Below are 11,786 nucleotides of genomic sequence, written 5' to 3'. Positions count from 1 at the left end.
GAGAAAAGGGGAGTGAGTGAAATGCCACTCCCTGTGCAAGAGCAACCCCTCCCAGGCCCAGCCTGTAGAGGAAGCCAGGCTGCTGCACACGAGGGCAGGGGAGCTGAATGAGCTGCTGGTTCGGATCCTAGAAAGGCCCGAAAAGCTGCTGCAGCCACTCACGTGGCCCGGGCTGGCCAGGATTCGGGGCCCTGAGAGCTTCATCCCGCTGGAGGCAACTGTACTGTGGTGAGCGGCCTTGGAGCAGCTGGGAGGGGGGGGAGCAATTGGGAGGGGGGAAGTGGCTGCATACCCATCTGGCACCCTCCCCGCCTCAACAGTGCCAACTGCTGGCATCACTCAGGCCCTCCTTGACAGTCCTACTCAGGGGTAGAATTCTAGCAGGAGCTCCTTTGCATATTAGGCCGCACACCCCTGATGTAGCCAATCCTCCAAGAGCTTTGAATTCTAACAGGAGCTCCTTTGCATATTAGGCCACACACCCCTGATGTAGCCAATCCTCCAAGAGCTTGGAATTCTAGCAGGAGCTCCTTTGCATATTAGGCCACACACCCCTGATGTAGCCAATCCTCCAAGAGCTTGGAATTCTAGCAGGGGCTTCTTTGCATATTAGGCCACACACCCCTGATGTAGCCAATCCTACAAGAGCTTGGAATTCTAGCAGAAGCTCCTTTGCATATTAGGCCACACCCTCCTGATGTAGCCAATCCTCCAAGAGCTTGGAATTCTAGCAGAAGCTCCTTTGCATATTAGGCCACACCCTCCTGATGTAGCCAATCCTCCAAGAGCTTGGAATTCTAGCAGAAGCTCCTTTGCATATTAGGCCACACCCTCCTGATGTAGCCAATCCTCCAAGAGCTTGGAATTCCAGCAAGAGCTCCTTTGCATATTAGGCCACACACCCCTGATGTAGCCAATCCTCCAAGAGCTTCCACGGCTCTCTTCTGTAAACTCTTGGAGGACTGGCTGCCCTTCTTCAACAGACCACCCTAGAGTTCTCAGTCTTCCTGGCAATCCCTGGGAACATTAGAGAAGGGGGAGCAGAAACTCTAGAAAACCGGCATCATAGAACGCTCTAGGAATCCCCCAGCTCTCTAAGGGAAAAAACTAGAGAGATTCAGCAAAGTTCTAGAGCATTGCACAATGCCGTGACATCACTTCCAGATATGCAAACGGAAGTGACATCACCATATTCAGGGCTTTTTTTTGTAGCAGGAACTGCTTTGGCTATTAGGCCCCACACCCCTGATGTGGGTGATCTTCTTGAAGCTTACAATACACCCTGAACTAAGAGCCCTGGAAGCTCCAGGAGGATTGGCTATATTGGGGGGAAAAGGAAAGAAAGGTCCCCTGTGCAAGCACCAGTCATTTCCGACTCTGGGGTGACGTTGCTCTCACAAGACCTTTTTACAGGGTGGTTTGCCATTGCCTTCCCCGGGCATTACACTTTCCCCCCCAGCAAGCTGGGGACTCATTTGACCGACCTCAGAAGGATGGAAAGCTGAGTCAACCTGGAGCCGGCGACCTGAACCAGCTTCCGCTGGAATCGAACTCAGGTCATGAGCAGAGGGCTCCGACTGCAGTACTGCAGCTTTACCACTCTGCGCCACAGGGCTCTTATATTGGAGGGGGTGGGGCGGTGGCCTAATAGGCAAAGGAGTTCCTGCAACAACAAAAAGCCCTGGCAGTATTACACAGCATTGGGTAGCAATGGGAGTCTGGATAGAAGGGGCAGGAGGTTGCTCTCCACGGTGGGCACCTTGGCAGCCTTCTTGGCCCCTCCCGTTCTTCACAGCCTCACCTGTTCCCACAGCCTGACAGCGACCGCCTAAAGGGAAACTGCACCTGCAACCACTGGCCAAAGGGCTCCACCTTAGTGCACCACTGAGCATTGCGTGTAGACTGCATGGGTGGCCCACGGTAGCTCTCCAGATTTTTTTTTGCCTACAACTCCCGTCAGCCCCAGCCATTGGCCATGCTGGCTGGGTCTGACGGGAGTTGTAGGCAAAAAAAACATCTGGAGAGCTACCATTGGCCACCACTGGCATAGAGGATGCACGTACAAGAAGGGTAGTCTTTGTAGCCAACCTTTTGTATCTGGGAAGCTGAGCAAGGCCTCCCCCCCCCCTCAAGCCAGAACCCCCACCCCACCACTATTCATGGTGACGAAGATGGTGAGGGGTCTGGAGACCAAGTCCTATGAGGAAAGGTTGAAGTAGCTGGGGATGTTTAGCCTGGAGAGGAGGCGGCTGAGAGGTGATAGGATCACCATCTTCAAGGACTTGAAGGGCTGTCCTATAGAGGGGTCTCTGGAGACCAAGTCCTATGAGGAAAGATTGAAGGAGCTGGGGATGTTTAGCCTGGAGAGGAGGCGGCTGAGAGGTGATAGGATCACCATCTTCAAGGACTTGAAGGGCTGTCATATAGAGGTGTCTCTGGAGACCAAGTCCTATGAGGAAAGGTTGAAGGAGCTGGGGATGTTTAGCCTGGAGAGGAGGCGGCTGAGAGGTGATAGGATCACCATCTTCAAGGACTTGAAGGGCTGTCCTATAGAGGGGTCTCTGGAGACCAAGTCCTATGAGGAAAGGCTGAAGGAGCTGGGGATGTTTAGCCTGGGAAGGAGGCAGCTGAGAGGTGATAGGATCACCATCTTCAAGGACTTGAAGGGCTGTCCTATAGAGGATGGTGCGGAATTATTTTCTGTGGCCCCGGAAGGTAGGACCAGAACCAGTGGGTTGAAATTAAATCAAAGGAGTTTCCGGCTCAACATTAGGAAGAATTTCCTGACCGTTAGAGCGGTTCCTCAGTGGAACAGGCTTCTTCAGGAGGTGGTGGGCTCTCCTTCCTTGCAGGTTTTGAAATCGAGGCTAGAGGGCCATCTGACAGCAATGAGGCTCCTGTGAATTTAGGGGGAGGTGTTTGTGAGTTTCCTGCATTGTGCAGGGGGTTGGACTAGATGACCCTGGAGGTCCCGTCCAATTCTATGATTCTATAATATCAGTGCATCGGTGGTGATGTCAGTGCATTGCAGAGAGGACCCCCCCCCCGCCAGTAAGTCCCCTGTGCCCGTAGCTAACCAGGGGCCTATGGGGTCTGGCCCCCTGACAGGGGGTTTTTGGGGTGCCTCCCTCCCATCCCAAAGCCATGCCCCTCCTTTGTGATTTAAATTGCATGGGAGTGGCTTGCGGGAGTAGCCACTGCACCTCTCATGCCATTTCAGGGCATGCCCATCAGCTGATCAGCAGATTCTTTCAATCATGCAGGGGGGAGAGCGATGGCCCTCAGCCTCCCGGCTTTCTGTACTAGGGTTGTCAATCCCCAGGTGGGATAGAATACAATCCGAGAGAGGTCACTATAATGGATAACACAACAAGAAAACCAAACCAATTTACTAAGACATATATAGAAACCAGTCCAAATGTCTAAAACATGTATATTCAAAGATTTCACGTTTTCACAGCTGGTAACATCATTAGGGTTTGTAGAATCTTTCGGGCTCAAGTGCCGTGTTCTACTGGAGAAAGTTTTTCTTCCAGCCGAGAACGAAACGTCTGGAAGAAAAACTTTCTCCAGTAGAACACGGCACTTGAGCCCGAAAGATTCTACAAACCCTAATCATGTATATTCAAGTCCCAAAGTAGTGCGGTGACAAGCCAATTGATTAAGTACTTGGGCGTTTTCACACTGACCTTACGCCGGAGCGACGTCCCTCTTCACCGCGCAGCGTCTGCGCAGATTTCGAACTAATTGCTCCGCAGAACCCGGAAGAGCCGCAAAGTCCCGCGGCTTTTGCGTCGCAAATGTAAACCGCCAAAAACCAGTTTACATTTGCGACGCAAAAGCCGCGGGACTTTGCGGCTCTTCCGGGTTCTGCGGAGCAATTAGTGCGAAATCCGCGCAGACGCTGCGCGGTGAAGAGGGACGTCGCGCCGGCGTAAGGTCAGTGCGAAAACGCCCCTTGTTTCTTTCCAGTCTTCATCAGACCTGGGACCGATATTGATTCAATTATCTAGATTCTTTACATACAAGGCAAGAAGCCACATACCGAGCTGTAGCCGATGTGAAATTGCTGCTGGAGACGCTCTGCGTCCCTCTTTTTTGAAAATTGCGTAAAGAATCTAGATAATTGAATCAATATGTAAGTATGATATATTTTTTCACTGGGAGAGGGTTGGTGGTGTCTGAATGTCCTTCTGATATTTTTGTATAATATTTTCTTTTGTTAGTGGTCCCAGGGCTGATGAAGACTGGAAAGAAACAAGTACTTAATCGATTGGCTTGTCACCACACTACTTTGGGACTTGAATGTACACGTTTTGGACATTTGGACTGGTTTCTATATACTTCTTAGTAATAATAATAATAATAATAATAATAATAATAATAATAATAATAATAATAATAATAATAATAATAATAATAATAATAAATTTTATTTGTATCCCGCCTTCCCCACCTCGGCAGGCTCAGGGCGGCTAACAACATTTCATAAAAACATACAATAATAGATAGAACCTTTAAATTTAACAATATAAAAACACTAAATTTAACAACATTAAAAACCAGTCAATACAGTTAAATAACTTGGTCTGACAGTGCTGATAGTGTTTGACGCTAGTTCTGCCAGTTTATACACAGCGGTATAGGTCTTTAGGGCCGCATTGGCGTATCCTTAATTAACAGCTTTCTTTAGCAGTCCAAGTATGCAAATTTAAAGAGGGTGGTCTTGCAGGCCCTGTGGAACTGATCGAGGTTCCGCAGGGCCCGCACCTCCTCAGGAAGTTGGTTCCATAGGGCAGGGGCCGCGATTGAAAAGGCCCGTAGTAAATTGGTCGCGAGCTTGCATTTTTGGTTGTGTTATCCCCAGGTGGGGGCAGGAGATCCCCCGGTTTGGAGGCCCTCCCCCCACTTCAGGGTCATCAGAAAGTTTTTTTTGGGGGGGGGAGGGAAATGTCTGCTGGGCACTCCATTATATCCTATGGAGACCGATTCCCTTAGGGTATAGTGGAGAACTGATCCAGTTACTTGGGGCTCTTGGGGGGGGGCATGGTTTTCTGAGGTAGGGACACCAAATTTGCAGCATAGCATCCAGCGCCTCTCCTCAAAATACCCTCCAAGTTTCAAAAAGATTGGACCAGGGGGTCCAGTTCTATGAGCCCCCAAAGAAGGTGCCCCCATCCTTCGTTGTTTCCAATGGAGGGAAGGCATTTAAAAGGTGTGCGGCCCCTTTCAATGCGATGGCCAGAATTCCCTTTGGAGTTCATCCGTGCTTGTTACACCCTTGCTTCTGGCTCCACCCCCAAAGTCCCCAGATATTTCTTGAATTGGACTTGGCAACCCTATATCTGTGGTCACCCCTAATGGCCACTGGCTACTGGACTGCCCCAGCCACCACCTACCGGGGTGTCACAGACTCTCTCCATCGAACCTACCTCACAGGGCCACAGGGAGAGCCGGTTTGGTGTAGTGGTTAAGTGTGCGGACTCTTATCTGGGAGAACCGGGTTTGATTCCCCACTCCTCCACTTGCACCTGCTGGAATGGCCTTGGGTCAGCCATAGCCCTGGCAGAGGTTGTCCTTGAAAGGGCAGCTGCTGGGAAAGCCCTCTCCAGCCCCACCCACCTCACAGGGTGTCTGTTGTGGGGGAGGAAGGGAAAGGAGATTGTGAGCCGCTCTGAGACTCTTCGGAGTGGAGGGCGGGATATAAATCCAATATCTTCTTCTTCTTCTTGTGAGAATAAGATGAAGAGAAGGATGTAAGTCGTTCCCCCCCCCTCCCCATGAGAGAAAGGCAGTGTATAAATGGAGTAAATAAAGGGTAAAGGAAAGGTCCCCTGCGCAAGCAGCAGTCGGTTTCCGACTCTGGGGTGACGTTGCTTTCACAACCTTTTCACGGCAGACTTTTTTTACGGGGTGGTTTGCCCTTGCCTTCCCCGGTCATCTACACTTCCCCCCCCCAGCAAGCTGGGGACTCATTTGACCGACCTCGGAAGGATGGAAGGCTGAGCCAACCTGGAGCCGGCTACCTGAACCAGCTTCCGCTGGGATCGAACTCAGGTCGTGAGCAGAGGGCTCCGACTGCAGTACTGCAGCTTTACCACTCTACGCCGTGGGGCTCTATAAAATATATCTATATAAAGGGGTGGGGGAGGACAATTCCAGGACTGCCCTGTTTGCCTGGAAGTGGAAGGTGGAAAATTACTGAGTCACAAAGTCGTGGGTTTGGAATGACATCACGGACAGCGTTTTCCGACAGTCTTGGCAAAGAAAGCAGTTTGTGCTCTTTGCCAAACAAGCCAAACCAGATCATCGGCAGAAAGGGTAAACGCTCCTTCCTGTTTTGGGCCTCCCCAAGTCATGCACAAAAGGATGAAACCAATCAAGAGAAAGGGGGAGGATTCAAATGAGCATGAAATGAACCAAGGAACAAGGGGAGGGGGACTTTCACCCCCCCCCCCAGGAGACGCTGGGAACTGCTGAGAGTTAAGGAAGGGTGGGGAATGGTCCTATTCAGGAAAAAAAAAAGGAAAGGTCCCCTGTGCGAGCACCAGTCGTTTCCGACTCTGGGGTGATGTTGCTTTCACAACGTTTTCACGGCAGACTTTTTACGGGGTGGTTTGCCATTGCCTTCCCCAGTCATCTACGCTTTCCCCCCAGCAAGCTGGGGACTCATTTTACCCACCCTGGAAGGATGGAAGGCTGAGTCAACCTTGAGCCAGCTATCTGAAAGCCCAGCTTCCGCCGGAGATCGAACTCAGAGTTTAGGATTGCAGTACTGCAGCTTTAACACTCTGTGCCACGGAGCTCTTGTAATAGCAAGAGAAACATCAAATAGACCTGTAACAGCAAAGAAAGGAAAGGTCCCTTGTGCAAGCACCAGTCGCTTCCGACTCTGGGGTGATGTTGCTTTCATGTTTTCACGGCAGACTTTTTACGGGGTGGTTTGCCATGGCCTTCCCCAGTCCTCTACACTTTCCCCCCAGCAAGCTGGGGACTCATTTTACCCACCTCGGAAGGATGGAAGGCTGAGTCAACCTTGAGCTGGCTACCTGAAAACCCACCTTCCGCCGGGGATCGAACTCAGGTCGTGAGCAGAGCTTAGTACTGCAGCTTTAACAGCCCTCCCTAGTTTTCTCATTTATTTTAAATTCTTCCTCTTCTGTTCTTCTGCTTTGAAAAAGAAAGGACCACAAAGATGCGGTTAGTGGCATTTTGGAGCTGGAAAGGGAACTGGAAGAGCCTGGAGGGTATCGGCAGACTGTTTTGTTTTACGAAGACACCTTTGGCAGGTAACAAAATCACACCTACAAAGGAAAAGGGGGAGGGGTCTAAGGAAACATTTCTGGATGCCAGTTTCCTCCCTGGTCATTCTCTTTCCTCTTTCTTCCAGGAGAATTATTTATTGGGTTTTTGTGTCGTCTGGTCTGGCAATAAGTATAGTTAAGATTAGATTAAAAAAAAACAGTTGGTAAGACCTGTGAATAGTGGCAAGTTATCATACAGATTACGAAAGAGTTAACCAACAGATGCAAGAACTGAGGGACTTAGCACGCGAGGTGAGATAAGAACCCAATATCTCTGTTAAGCCCTGAGGGTTCCATTGTCCTGAGTGTTGTAATTCAGCAGTTTCTTGTTCCAGCTACTTTAAGGTCTCCCATTGAGTGCCCTGGAAGGCTGAAATGTTTTCCTTCAGGTTTTTCAGTTTTGAGATTCTTGATGTCAGATTTGTGTCCATTTATCTTTTTGGCATAAACAGGGTTTCACCTGCTTGCCCTCTGGAGAAAGCTGAAGGGCATAGTGGGCATTTAATGGCTTATGGCATAGAGAATGTTAGAGGATGAATGAGCCTGAGATGGTGTAGTTAACATGAGGTCCGGTGATTGCATTGTGTTAACATGAGGTCCGGTGATTGCGTTGTGTTAACATGGGGTCCGGTGATTGTGTTGTGTTAACATGAGGTCCAGTGATTGCATTGTGTTAACATGAGGTCCGGTGATTGTGTTGTCTGGGTGTATGTGGGAGCAAAATTCACATCTGGGTTTATTGCAAGTTCTGCATGTCCAGTGTGCATGTTCAAATTCAATGTTGTATTATTGTGGGTGAGGAGTTGTTTAAGACAGAGGGGCTATTTGTGAGCAAGAAAAGGTTTGCCTACCCAGTACTTGTGAAAGAGAACTGTGAAAGAGCAGTAGTATGTGCGAAAAGGATCTAGGGGTCTTAGTGGATCATACGCTGAACATGAGTCAACAGTGCGATGCGGCGGCTAAAAAGGCAAATGCAATTTTGGGCTGTATCAACAGAAGTCTAGTGTCCAGATCACGTGATGTGATGGTATCACTTTACTCTGCTCTGATAAGACCTCACCTGGAGTATTATGTTCAGTTTTGGGCACCACATTTTAAGAAGGATATAGACAAGCTGGAACGGGTCCAGAGGAGGGCGACAAAGATGGCGAGGGGTCTGGAGACCGAGTCCTATGAGGAAAGGTTGAAGGAGCTGGGGATGTTTAGCCTGGAAAGGAGGCAGCTGAGAGGTGATAGGATCACCATCTTCAAATACTTGAAGGGCTGTCCTATAGAGGATGGGGTGGAATTGTTTTCTGTGGCCCCAGAAGGTCGAACCAGAACCAGTGGGTTGAAATTAAATCAAAAGAGTTTCTGGCTAAACATTAGGAAGAACTTCCTGACCGTTAGAGCGGTTCCTCAGTGGAACAGGCTTCCTCCTTGGGAGGTGGTGGGCTCTCCTTCCTTGGAGGTTTTTAAACAGAGGCCAGAGGCCCACCTGACAGCAATGCTGTGAATTTAGGGGGAGGTGTTTGTGAGTTTCCTGCCTGGTGTAGGGGGTTGGACTAGATGACCCCGGAGGTTCCTTACATCTCTATGATTCTTTGATTATCCAGTAGAGGTTGCAGGCTGCTGCTGACAGGGTCGGCATGTGGGGTTCTGCCACCCGAGGCAGAACCCTGATGCACGGCCCCCCCACCCCATGGTAGAAAATTTTTGCGTGCGCCAGAAGTGCCCAGAGGTGATGTCATCACGTCGGTCGCTGAAGTGCCGTTGTTTCTGGGCACTGAGGGGCAAGGGAGTTCCTCCGATCCTTCAACGCCCAGAAACAACGAGCTGCGCTTTCAGGTCTCGGCGTTCTCAGAGTCTGGAGAGCACCAAGGCCTGAAAGCACCGTTGTCTCTGGGCACTGAGGGGCCGGAGAAGTCCCTTTGGCCCCTCAGCATCCAGTCAGAGGCTCAGGGACAGCATAAGAGAGCCAGTTTGGTGTAGTGGTTAAGTGCACAGACTCTTATCTGGGAGAACCGGGTTTGATTCCCCACTCCTCCACTTGCACCTGCTGGAATGGCCTTGGGTCAGCCATAGCTCTGGCAGAGGTTGTCCGAGAAAGGGCAGCTGCTGGGAGAGCCCTCTCAGCCCAGATTGCCCTCCCCGTGACTGTTCAACTGGGGCGAGCGCTGGGGGTGGCCGGGTCCAGAAGACCACCACTAGCCCCGCAAGCCCGAGCCCGCCCGGCTCCGCAAGCTCCGGCGGCGCCACCCGCAAGAGGCCCGGCTCCCGCAGCACGAGAGTCAGAGAGAAGAGGTGGTAGACTCCTTCATTTCACCTTCCCAAGTAGCGGCCATGGTCACCACCCGTTCGCAAAAGAGGCGGGAGCTGGAAGGGCTCAGCAAGGAGAGAATGGCCGTAGAGAAGGAAAAGGAGGGGGGTGAGGAGAGTTCAAGCTAGCAGCAATGGAATACAGTATGGCTTTACCCAGGATGCTTTTCTCCTGAACCAGTGATTAGGTGCAGGCTTGACCAGAGTTATGAGCAGACTTGACACCACCCACCTCACGGGGTGTCTGTTGTGGGGGAGGAAGGGAAAGGAGATTGTGAGCTGCTCTGAGACTCTTCGGAGTGGAGGGCGGGATATAAATCCAGTATCTTCATCTACCTCACAGGGTGTCTGTTGTGGGGGAGGAAGGGAAAGGAGATTGTGAGCTGCTCTGAGACTCTTCGGAATGGAGGGCGGGATATAAATCCAATATCTTCATCTTCATAAGCGGGGAGGGGGCACATACACAAAAACTCCCTCTGCGGTAAATCTGGGGGTCTCAGATGGCTGCTGTTTGTTCAGGTGAGAACTGCTTCCTACCTGCAAACTGAGCCCCCAGGAAGATATTTCATCATCCATAGAGTTTCCAAGTCCAATTCAAGAAATATCTGGGAACTTTGGGGGTGCAGCCAAGAGCCATTGGGGGTGGAGCCAGGAGCAAGGGTGTGACAAGCAGAATTGAACTCCAAAGGGAGTTCTGGCCATCCCATTTAAAGGGACCGCACACCTTTTAAATGCCTTCCTTCCATAGGAAATAATGAAGGATAGGGGCACCGTATTTGGGGACTCATAGAATTGGACCCCCTGGTCCAATCTTTTTGAAATTTGGGGGGCATTTTGTGGAGAGGCACTGGATGCTATACTGAAAATTTGGTGCCTCTACCTCAAAAAACAGCCCCCCCCCAAGCCCCAGATACCAGCGAATCAATTCTCTATGATTTCCTATGGGAATAAGCTCCAGAGGGGATAATGGAGTACCCAGCAGACATTTCCCTCCCCCCCCCCGCTTTCTGATAACCCTGGAGTGGGGGGAGGGCCTCCAATCCGGGGGATCCCCTGCCCCCACCTGGGGATTGGCAACCCTAGCCATCCGCCATTTCTTGGATTGCGCTTTGTGGTCTTATTCCTCAGGCTCCTCAAAGTGTCTGGCTGGCTACGGAGCATCGATTGTCCCGAAGGTCAGGGCTGGGGAGAGCACCGCCCGCCAAGAATATCCTCTCGTGCAAACGCCAAACTTGCTGCCACGATGCAAAACCCCCCAGTTCCTCCTTGACTCTCTCAACTGCTCCAATCCGGATACAAGTTCAAGAGACTTAAGGAACTTTGCAAAATTAGGTTCTTGTTTCCGCAGGAAACCATGCCGAGCTTTGGGGGAAAGAGGGAAGCCAGGGGAAGTGGCCTGTGCACCGTGGCAACCCGGCCACGATCCGGCCGGGCTACAAGAGCAAAGCCTGTTTCTCAGGGATGCAGGGAACAATGGACACTTCTCTGGGGAAGTCCAGCCACGACCAGGAAGACATAAAGGTAACTAACTTTCTTACCATTCGAGCGTTTGCAAGTAAAACTCAGACCTCAGAGGCAAACTGCTGCCCCCTCCCCCCCACCAATGGGGGTGGCCAGCCTCTTGCAGGGGGGGCGGGCTGGAGATCTCATGGAATTACGACTGATCCCAAGCATTGTTCTCTCCAAGCTGAGTTAGCGTGAGCTAGCTCACGGTTTTTTAGCCTCTAGCTCACACATTTTTGTCTTCGCTCAGGAAGGAGGACCCCAGAACACAATAGCTGATGCAGTAGCTCACGACTCTAAGGCCAGCCACTCACCACTTTGATGCCAGTAGCTCACAAAGTAGAAGCCCTCCCCCTGTTGCCCCCCCAAGCACTAAGAATACAGAGTATCCCTGCTCCAGACATAGAGTTCCATCTAAACCTTGTGGCTTATAGCCACTGAGGGACCTTTGCTCCATATGTTTATCCAATTCACTCTTGAAGCCATCTATGCTTGTGGCCGCCGCCACCTCCTGTGGCAGTGAATTCCATGTGTTAATCACCCTTTGGGTGAAGAAGGACTTCCTTTTATCCGTTCTAATCCGACTGCTCAGCAATTTCATTGAGTGGCCATAAGTTCTCGTATTATAAGAAAGGGAGAAAAGCACTTCTTTCTCTGCCTTCTCCATCCCGTGCATAATCT

Source organism: Heteronotia binoei, chromosome 15 (assembly GCF_032191835.1).
Source record: "Heteronotia binoei isolate CCM8104 ecotype False Entrance Well chromosome 15, APGP_CSIRO_Hbin_v1, whole genome shotgun sequence".
In the NCBI taxonomy this organism is placed as follows: domain Eukaryota; kingdom Metazoa; phylum Chordata; class Lepidosauria; order Squamata; family Gekkonidae; genus Heteronotia; species Heteronotia binoei.
The sequence above is the reverse complement of the archived record's forward strand: the minus strand, read 5'-3'. Positions refer to the sequence as shown.